Source organism: Nomascus leucogenys, chromosome 24, assembly GCF_006542625.1.
Source record: "Nomascus leucogenys isolate Asia chromosome 24, Asia_NLE_v1, whole genome shotgun sequence".
Taxonomy (NCBI): Eukaryota; Metazoa; Chordata; class Mammalia; order Primates; family Hylobatidae; genus Nomascus; species Nomascus leucogenys.
In genome coordinates this window covers 1,589,950-1,599,920 of record NC_044404.1, presented here as the reverse complement: position 1 = coordinate 1,599,920, position 9,971 = coordinate 1,589,950, and the positions used below count along the sequence as shown (strand labels likewise).

The 9,971-nt window shown below is 43.3% G+C and overlaps 1 long non-coding RNA gene and 1 pseudogene across 1 annotated transcript; both read right to left on the bottom strand.

Moving 5' to 3' along the window:
* Positions 1-1,245: 1,245 nt before the first annotated feature.
* Positions 1,246-4,702, bottom strand: LOC115833001. Its single transcript, XR_004028423.1, has 2 exons — positions 4,655-4,702; positions 1,246-2,389 (listed from the first exon to the last, which is right to left on the bottom strand). It is a non-coding gene; the product is annotated as an uncharacterized LOC115833001 (long non-coding RNA).
* Positions 4,703-7,918: 3,216 nt separating this feature from the next.
* On the bottom strand, positions 7,919-8,585 carry LOC115833000 (annotated as a pseudogene).
* Positions 8,586-9,971: the final 1,386 nt, after the last annotated feature.

Sequence of the window (9,971 nt, the reverse complement as noted above, 5' to 3'; positions counted from 1 at the left end):
TATTAGAAGTCTCTCCCACTAGCTGAAAAGTTATAACTACATGCTAAGTGCAGAAATTTATCTGGTATCTTGCACATAATAGAAACCTCATACATTTTTCTTTCAATATATGAATTAAGATATAAGTAAAAACATTAATCACAGTATCTCTAAACAATTTTTTCATACTATCATACCTAAGTATCACATATTATGAAAGCCATACAGTTGTTTCATTAAATAGCAAAACAGCTCCAAATAGTGTAAATATGCAAAAGGGTTAGGCTCTCATTTTTTTTCTTACACTTAGTGTGGGTATATTCACAGCACTTGAAGAATCTCTTTTGCTTTGTTTGATTAGAAGAAAAAAAATCACATTTCAATTACTCAAGATTAAAAACTATGACCAGATATTGCCTAGCATATTTTCTACTGCAGATAGTTATTTGACATTGTTTTGGTCCTTTTCAATAATTTACCTGAAGTTAAATATCTGGTTAAGCCGAACAGAATTTTTTTTTTTTTTTTTAGATGGAGTCTTGCTCTGTTGCCCAGACTGGAGTGCAGTGGCGGGATCTCAGCCCACTGCAAGCTCCGCCTCCCGGGTTTACACCATTCTCCTGCCTCAGCTTCCTGAGTAGCTGGGACTACAGGCGCCCGCCACCACACCCGGCTAATTTATTGTATTTTTAGCAGAGACGGGGTTTCAATGTGTTAGCCAGGATGGTCTTGATCTCCTGACCTCGTGATCCGCCCGCCTCGGCCTCCCAAAGTGCTGAGATTACAGGCGTGAGCCACCGCGCCCAGCCTATTTATTCTTTAAAAAGAATACTATATTATATTTTCTAAATGTGCCAACTATCTAAGAATATATTCTTTACCCTCCTGCTGATAAAAGTTATACATTTAACCTTAAGCAAATCGGCGAAGATTCTATTTCATTTATGCTTTGATTTATGTATTAATGTATTTTCTGTGAAAATTGTATGGTTATATATACTCTTCACCTAGTAAAACAGTTCCATATTCCTGGAAATGTTCTTTTACATCCTACAAATGTAGCTGGAAAGGAATAATATAAATACTAATGGTTTGAGAGACAACTAGTCTTGACATGTCTTGCTTGAATAGTGTTCTATAAGCAAGAATATATGAAATACTAGACATGCCCATTGAAAGTAGAAAATACCCACTACTGTTTTAAAACTATTCTGCAAGATCTCACCAATGCAATGAGACATAAAACAGAAATAATGGGTGTGATTATTGAAAATTGGAGATAAAATTTTTATTACTTTCAAACAAAATTCTCTATGTCAAAAACCTGATAAATTAAACAATACAATTAATATGTTTAATAGAACTAAGTACATATGAGAGGCATCCAAAATCCATTTTTTCTATACAAACATGGTTTGGTATACACAGTCTTGTTTTATCTGTGTATTAATTGGTTTATGAAATAATAAATGGAAAAATCAAGTACGCATTATCAGGTTAAAGAAGCAGGAGAGACAGAGCTATAAAAGCTAAGAGAGAAGAATGTTGTAAGGAGGGCTTGACAACCAGGATCAATGTCATAGAGAGATCAATTAAAGTGATGGCCTAGAGATCATGGGCTTCCTTTGGCAGAGCCATGTTGGTGAAGTGAAGGAAGTGGAAGCCAGACCACAATGGTTGAAGAATGAATGTAATGTAAGAGCCAAGACATTTATTTGAGTTTGATAGTAATGAAAAAGGATGAGAATTTTCTTCTTGCTGTTGTTTTTGTCATTTCATGTTCAAAACCCTTTATCTCCCATGTGGGACTGAAAACTCCAAGACAGGATCTCTGTTTCTGTGAGGCCTGTAGTGCTTAGTACATCCTTGAATGTGTGGGGCTCTCATTGGTATAAGTTTAATTCCTGACTGTGGATGAAAGCTGTAAAACTTTGTGGGCAAAATACAGAATGAATTTCAGTGAGTTCCCATGTATTAGACAAGGTGGCGCTGGCTGGAGACATGCTGTCCCTGTGCCCACAGGAGTAGCAGTGCTGTGCTCATCTTCCTGACCCGCCCTTCACAGGCTTCACTGCCTTTCTTCAGGAGTCTCCCCTTTGGCTTTTCCACAGCTATGAAACCCATGTAGTCGAACACCCTGATGCTTCTCCTGCAGGGCGTGTGATGAGGAGGTGAGCTTGGCTTTGGAGTGCTGGGAACCTGAGGAATTGCCAAGGACCCAGAGCCCAGCCCTGACCACCCAGAGAGCCCAAAACACAATGAACAAGTTGAATTTCCACAACAGAGTCATGCAAGACTGCCGCAGCGTGTGCATTTTCCTTCCCAATGATGAATCTCTGAACATCATCATAAATGTGAGTAGATCTCAATATAATTCAGATAGCTGGAGGATAGTGTATTTTCAGGTTTGCTGGAGGAAAAAAACTGGACTTTAAATAATTAAGACAAGATGATTGTATTAATTGGCTTCTATCCTTAATCACTAATTTCATTTTTTATATTTCCCTTGACTTTTGGGGGAGAAATAGTCTTTGTCTCAAAAGTGGGCTTTAGTGACCTATGGCTTTGATAAAGCAACCAGAGATAATGAGACAAGGATATTTAATGGCAACATGCCAGCAATTATTATTAGTTAATTGAAAGCGGTTATGGTTTTGGCCTGGGGCCAATGCTTTCCCCCTCTGCTGGGTAAGGGAGAGGAAAAGCTTTGTTTCACTTTTGAAATAAAAGTATTAAGTAACTTTGAAATTTTTATAAAATTAAAAGATAGTAAAAACAACTATTCTAACAGAATTCAAAACCTGTTATGCTTCAGTTGAGAGATTATTCAAGATAAGTCCATGGGAAATTGGGAGTACATTTCTATTGGCAAAGTTAGTCAGTGATAACTATGCACTTCTGAGAAAATGCGAAATGGGGGGTATGGGCGCGTCATATCATCATGGTGCAGATACATGGATGTGTGCTTCCAAACAATGGCAACCTAATTGACTGTGCTGGAACCATACAAAATATCTGAAACTACTCAGAAAGAAGGTGGAAATTCCATGCAAAAATATATTTGAAAAATATTGAGCTAACACAACATGGACTTGGAATGATAAGTGAAGTATTGTAACTCACCTACAGATGTGTTTTTTGTAATCAATATTTATGGACTCAGACTACACTGTAAAAGCTTACATAGAAATCATTCCATCTAAACTTTCCAGGCATGAAAGTAACCTAGCATGCGTTTTGCTACCATATCTTTATATGAATTCGAATCACATTTCCAAGTGGCTTACAGTAATCAAGGTTAATTTGTCACAAGGAAGATGCAAATTAAAACCACATTGCAATATCACTGCACACCTACTAGTACGGTTTAAAAGAAAAAAACGGAAAATATCAAGTATTGGTGACAATGTGGAGCAAATAGAACTTTCTCAATAATGGCGGGTATGTAAAGTGGCACAGACACTTTGGAAACCTGTTTGGCATTATACTATACTAAACCTGAACACATGCATTGTTTATGACCCAAGAATGCCGCTCCTGGGAACCAACAACAACGCATATCTGTGTTGCATATGTTCACCAAAAGACATTTACAAGAATGTTCATAGCAGCACTATTTGAAATCGCCCCCAAGTAGAAAATGCACAAATATTTAACAGTAGGTTGGATAAAGTGTGGTACATTTATGCAATATAATATCATATAGAAACAAGAGTGAGGGATCTGCAAACTAATATGCAACTGTACAAATGAATCCCACAAATATAATGTTGGGTGGCAGAAGCCAGATGCAAATGAATACATGCTGTAGATTTCATTCTTTTACATTAAAAAAGCTAGTCACACAAAGTTATGCTGTTAGAAGAGAGTGATTTGGTCGGGAGCAGGGGTAGTTACAGGAAAGGAGTACAAGGAGATTTCTGGTTGTTAGTTATGTTCAGTGTCAATCTAGGTGCTAAACAGGTACAATAAAGATTTTAGAATTCATCAATTTGCACACTTATGATAGATGCACTTTCCTGTATATTTCAATAAAATCTTTTAAAAAGTAAAATGACAAAAAGACACTATTAACAAAAATGACATATTATATTAACTGTTATATTAAGGAAAATATAAAAATGGGTTCTATAACAGGGGCTCTGCAGGTCATGTGGTCATGCCAAGGACCATATGTGCTCAAGATTCTCATGACATTTTGGAAGGAGGTTGGGCTTGCTTTCTCTTTCCTTTCTTCTGTCCCTTCCCTTCCCTATTTTTAAACCTAGGTTTGGTATTTTCCTGGGGTGATGGTGACTTTGGAAAATTGGGCCGGGGCGGAAGTGAAGGCTGTAACATTCCCCAGAACATTGAGAGACTAAATGGACAGGGGGTGTGCCAGATTGAGTGTGGAGCTCAGCTCCTACTGGCGCTCACCAAGTCTGGAGTGGTGTGGACATGGTACATAAACGTCCCCCCTGTCACAGTGTGTGTGCTTGTGCAGGCACATGCAGGGAACCTGGGCCTTGCCCCAGGACCACCCCGGCATGATTGTGACCTGTCATATTTTTACTTATGCATGCATCTTTGTCCTTTAAAGGATATTGAGTTGGGATTAGTGACAATAGTACAAGAAGAAATTTCCTATTGTAACTGGGTCATTTTGAAGATACTAGAAAAATTTTAGGCCACTTACCTTTCCTGTTTGGGCGAGATTTATAGGAAGGGTTTCTTCTGCTGAAGCCTAAGGATAAAATGAGAGCAAAATAGCCTTCTGAATCCTTTGATCCTGAAAAAGTTAACATGTATTTCTTGTAAAAGCTTATTATATTAATGTACAAAAGAGCAGGTGTCCGGACTGGCCTTGGATGGTGTGTCAGGCCTTGCTGCCTCTGGTCATAACATTGGCACTATTTATTTATTTATTTATTTATTTATTTGAGACGGAGTCTTGCTCTATCGCCCAGGCTGGAATGCGGTGGCACAATCTCAGCTCACTGCAAGCTCCGCCTCCCAGGTTCACGCCATTCTCCTGCCTCAGCCTCCCGAGTAGCTGGGACTACAGGTGCCCGCCACCATGCCTGGCTCATTTTTTTGTATTTTTAGTAGAGATGGGGTTTCACTGTGTTAGCCAGGATGGTCTTTATCTCCTGACCTCGTGATCCACCTGCCTCGCCCTCCCAAAGTGCCGGGATTACAGGCGTGAGCCACCGCGACTGGCCAACATTGGCACTTTGAGAAAGATGTATACCAGATAGGACTTTGGATAGGTGTTTGCCGTAGTCTTATTTTCAGTCTCTTTATGTGAAAACCTACAACAGTAACTTAAATATTGTAAAACATGTATTAGGGTATTCAGGTTTTTCCCAGCTGACTTAATTCAAATTAAATAAGTTAATTTGAATTAATGGTGTATGATTTTGAATATAAGTTCGAAGACCTTGGGTGCTGTGTGTGATGTCATTGAGCTGGCTGTGAAAGATGTGAGACAATGAGTGTTTTCTTGTATAGCATTATCAGACCATAACCGTATTGTAACACTCCACCATTGGCCTTCTCTCAGGGGAAAGGGCGATTACTTCAGATTGGGCCACGGCTCTCACGTGCACGTGTGGAAGCCGCAGGTGGTGGAAGGACTGAAAGGGAAGGTGGAAGGACTGAAAGGGAAGAAGATCGTGCATGGGGCCGTCGGGGCCCAGCAGTGCCTGGCGGTCATGGACTCAGGGCAGGTAAGGCTGCAGGTGGCCTGGGGGTGACGTGCCATCCTGACTTGGGGGACTTGAGGGTCACGACATGGCCCTCCTCCTGTTGAAATCGCAGCTGTTGATGAAATCAGCTGAGTCTTACTGCTTGAAGAACCATGACGGCGGGACCCGTCCCTTTTGCCCGCTGGTGTATCTGCCTGCTCAGCAGCAGGGTTGGGGGCGGGGTCCTCAGAAAAGAGGCGTTCCCACTCTGAAGTCCGCGTGAAAAGTGCGTGGAAAGATTGTTATTTTTTTGTTTGTTTTTTTTTTTTTTTTGAGACGGAGTCTCGCTGTCGCCCAGGCTGGAGTGCAGTGGCGCGATCTCGGCTCACTGCAAGCTCCCGGGTTCACGCCATTCTCCTGCCTCAGCCTCCAGAGTACCTGAGACTACAGGCGCCCGCCACCATGCCAGGCTAATTTTTTTTTTTTTTTTTTTATACAGACGGGGTTTCTCCCTGTTGTTCAGGCTGGTCTCAAATTCCCGAACTCAGGTTATCCACCTGCCTCGGCCTCTGGAGGTGCTGGGATTGCAGGCATGAGCCAGCGTGCATGGCCCAATTTATTTTATTTATTTATTTTTTTGTTTTGAGATGGAGTCTCACTCTGTCACCCAGGCTGGAGTGCAGTGGCATTGTCTTGGCTCACTGCAACCTCTGCCTCCCTGGTTCAAGCAATTCTCCTGCCTCAGCCTCCTGGGTAGCTGGGATTACAGGCGTCCACCGCCACACCCGGCTAATTTTTTTGTATTTTTATTAGAGACGGTGTTTCATCACATTGGCCAGGCTGGTCTCCAACTCCTGACGTCAGGTGATCCCCCCACCTCAGCCTCCCAAAGTGCTGGGATTACAGGCGTGATCGGCCTGGCGTGGTGGCTCCACTTTTGCTCCCAGGACTTTGGACGGCCGAGTGTGGAGGGTTGCTTGAGCCTAGCAGTTCCAGACCAAACCTGGGCAACATGGTGAAACCTGGTCTCTTTTTTTTTTTTGAGATGGAGTTTCGCTCTTGTTGCCCAGGCTGGAGTGCAGTGGCATGGTCTCGGCTCACCACGGCCTCCACCTCCCGGGTTTGGGTGGTTCTCCTGCCTCAGCTTCCCGAGTGGCTGGGATTGCAGGCATGAGCCACCATGCCCGGCTCATTTTGTAATTTTTTTGTTTTTTTTTTCTTTTTTTTTTTTTGTGCAGACGGGGTTTCTCCATGTTTGTGGGGCTGGTCTCCAACTCTCGACCTCAGGTAGTCTGCCCGCCTCAGCCTCCCCAGGTGCTGGGATTGCAGGCGTGAGCCACGATGCCAGGCCTAACTCATTAATCAGAAAGGAATAGATTGGCCGGGTGTGGTGGCTGATGCTTGTGATCACAGGACTTTGGATGGCCTAGCGCAGTGGATTGCTTGAGGCTAGGAGAGTAGCTGGGATTACAGGCGCCTGCCACCACACCCGGTTAATTTTGTATTTTTAGTAGAGAGAGGGTTTCACCGTATTAGCCAGGATGGTTTCAATCTCCTGACCTCGTGATTCACCCACCTCGGCCCCCCAAAGTGTTGGGCTTATAGGCGTGAGCCACTGCGCCCGGCCTATTTAAACAAATTTTTAAAATAAATTATTTTATTTTAACTTAGCATATTCCTTTATTCAGGGAGATTAGTTACTGAGATGTTAACTTGTAGGCAAAGAGGAGAAACATGGTGAAGTCACGTTTGTTGGTGGAGGAAAAATGGTACTAAAGACTCTGCCCAACAAATATTCAGAATCAGAAATGTTCATATTTCTCCATGGTTCAATTTCTCATGAGTCACTTTCCATTAGAAGAATTCTGGAGAGCAAATAAGATAGGATTCTTTCAGGTATCAACCCAGAGTCTTCTTTTTTTTTTCTTTTTCTTTTTTTTTTTGAGACAGTCTCACTCTGTCGCCCAGGCTAGAGTGCAATGGCGCGATCTTGGCTCACTGCAACCTCTGCCTCCCAGATTCAAAAGATTCTCCTACCTCAGCCTCCCAGCTGGGATTACAGGCCCACACCACCACGTCTTTCTAATTTTTGTATTTTTAGTAAAGACAGTGTTTCATCATATTGCTCAGGCTGGTCTCAAACTCCTGACCTCAGGTGATCCATCTGCCTCGGCCTCCCAAAGTGTTGGGATTACATGCGTGAGCCGTGGTGCCTGGCCCAACCTATAGTCTTTCGGTCTTCTCTCAGCCAAGGCATCCAGTGAAAATGCAATTTATTTTTCAGATTCCTCTGGAAAATTAAAAAGTCTTTTTTGCGGCCGGGCATGGTGGCTCATACCTAATCCCAGCACTTTGGGAGGCTGAGGCATGCAGATCACAAGGTCAAGAAATCGAGACAATCCTGGCCATGGCCAACACGGTGAAACCCTGTCACTACTAAAAATACAAAAATTAGCTGGGTGTGGTGGCACACGCCTGCAGTCCGAGCTACATGGGAGGCTGAGGCAGGAGAATGGCGTGAACCTGGGAGGCAGAGCTTGCAGTGAGCAGAGATCGCGCCAATGTACTCCAGCCTGGGACAGAGAACAAAAAAAAAAAAAAAAAAAAAAAAAAAAAAAAAAAAAAAAAAAAAAAAAAAAAAAAAAAAATACCAGCACTGGGTGACAGAGCGAGACTCCATCTCAAAAAAAAAAAAAAAAAAAAAAAAAAAAGACTCCATCTCAAAAAAAAGTCTGTTGCATCAAATTGCCATACTCTCTGCTCTTGGTCCTCTTTTCCATGTACTCATTTTTCAAGCATTTATTTTCTCATTGCCTGATCAAGATCATTGCAATGACCAAAAAATTTTCGAATGCTGTGATTTATGTGATATTCCTTTAGCAAGTTAATCACGATGTTGCATTCTTCAGTGTGCAAGTATGGATGTAAGTCAGGATGCATCTTCAAGACAAGATGATGGGTCATAGCAGTGCCACACCACTCATGGCCACACCAGGAAAGCTGAAAGGGCAGTCACCAACGAAGATGCCTGACCCAGAAGCTGGCTGCCAGGGAGCCAATAGGCATGTCACTCCACAGGTGGCCACTGCCCAGGGGGGCCCGTCTACTGCCCAAGCTTATTATTACTATTTTTTAATTTTTATTTTATTTTATTTATTTTATTTTTTTTTGAGATGGAGTCTCACTTTGTCGCCCAGGCTGGAGTACAGTGACGCAATCTCGGCTCACTGCAACCTCAGCCTTCTGGGTTCACGCGATTCTCCTGTCTCAGCCTCCTGAATAGCTGGGACTACAGGCGCATGCCATCACACCTGGCTAATTTTTTCTATTTTTAGTAGAGACAGGGTTTCACCATGTTAGCCAGGATGGTCTGCATCTCCTGACCTCGTGATCCACCCGCCTCAGCCTCCCAAAGTGCTGGGATTACAGGCGTGAGCCACCGCGCCCGGCCGCTTATTATTATTATTATTATTATTATTATTTTTTATTTTGAGAAAAGTCTGGCTCTGTCTCCCAGGCTGGAGTGCAGTGGCACGATCTCGGCTCACTGCAACCTCCACCTCCCGGGTTCAAGAGATTCTCCTGCCTCAGCCTCCCGAGTAGGTGGGACCGCAGGCATGTGTCACCTCACCTGGCTAATTTTATTTTTTGAATAGACAGGGTCTTGCTATGTTGTCCAGGCTGGTCTTGAACTCCTGGGCTCAAGCGATCCTCTCACTGCAGCCTCCTAAAGTGCTAGGACTACAGGTGTGAGCCACCACACCTGGCCAGGTTCTACTTTTTAATATTTAAAATATGAAATAGGCCAGGCACGGTGACTCACACCTGTAATCCCAGAACTTTGGGAGGCTGAGGCGAGCAGATCACCAGAGGTGAGGAGTTCGTGACCAGCCTGGCCAACATGATGAAACCCCGTCTCTACTAAAAATACAAAAATTAGCCGGGTGTGGTGGCAGATGCCTGTAATCCCAGCTACTCGTAGGCTGAGGCACCTAAACCCGGGAGGTGGAGGTTGCAGTGAGCAGATATCATGCCACTGCACTCCAGTCTCGGCGACGCAATGAGACTGTCTCAAAAAAAAAAAAAAAAAAGATGGTGTCAGTGATTTCTATTGCAGCAGGTCTGGAGGCACTCTGTACCTGATTGCTCCACTGTTAGTGGTGCCAAGTTCAAATAATTCAGGTGGTGAGAAACTGACTCCCGTGGGAGTGCCGGTGTGCATGCGTGCCGCAGAAATCCCGCCTTCCTGCGCCTGCGGTTGGCCCTGGCGCTCCAAGTAGGAAGATAAACTGGATTGCAGGAAGCGGGAGAGTCGGGAGAGGCGGG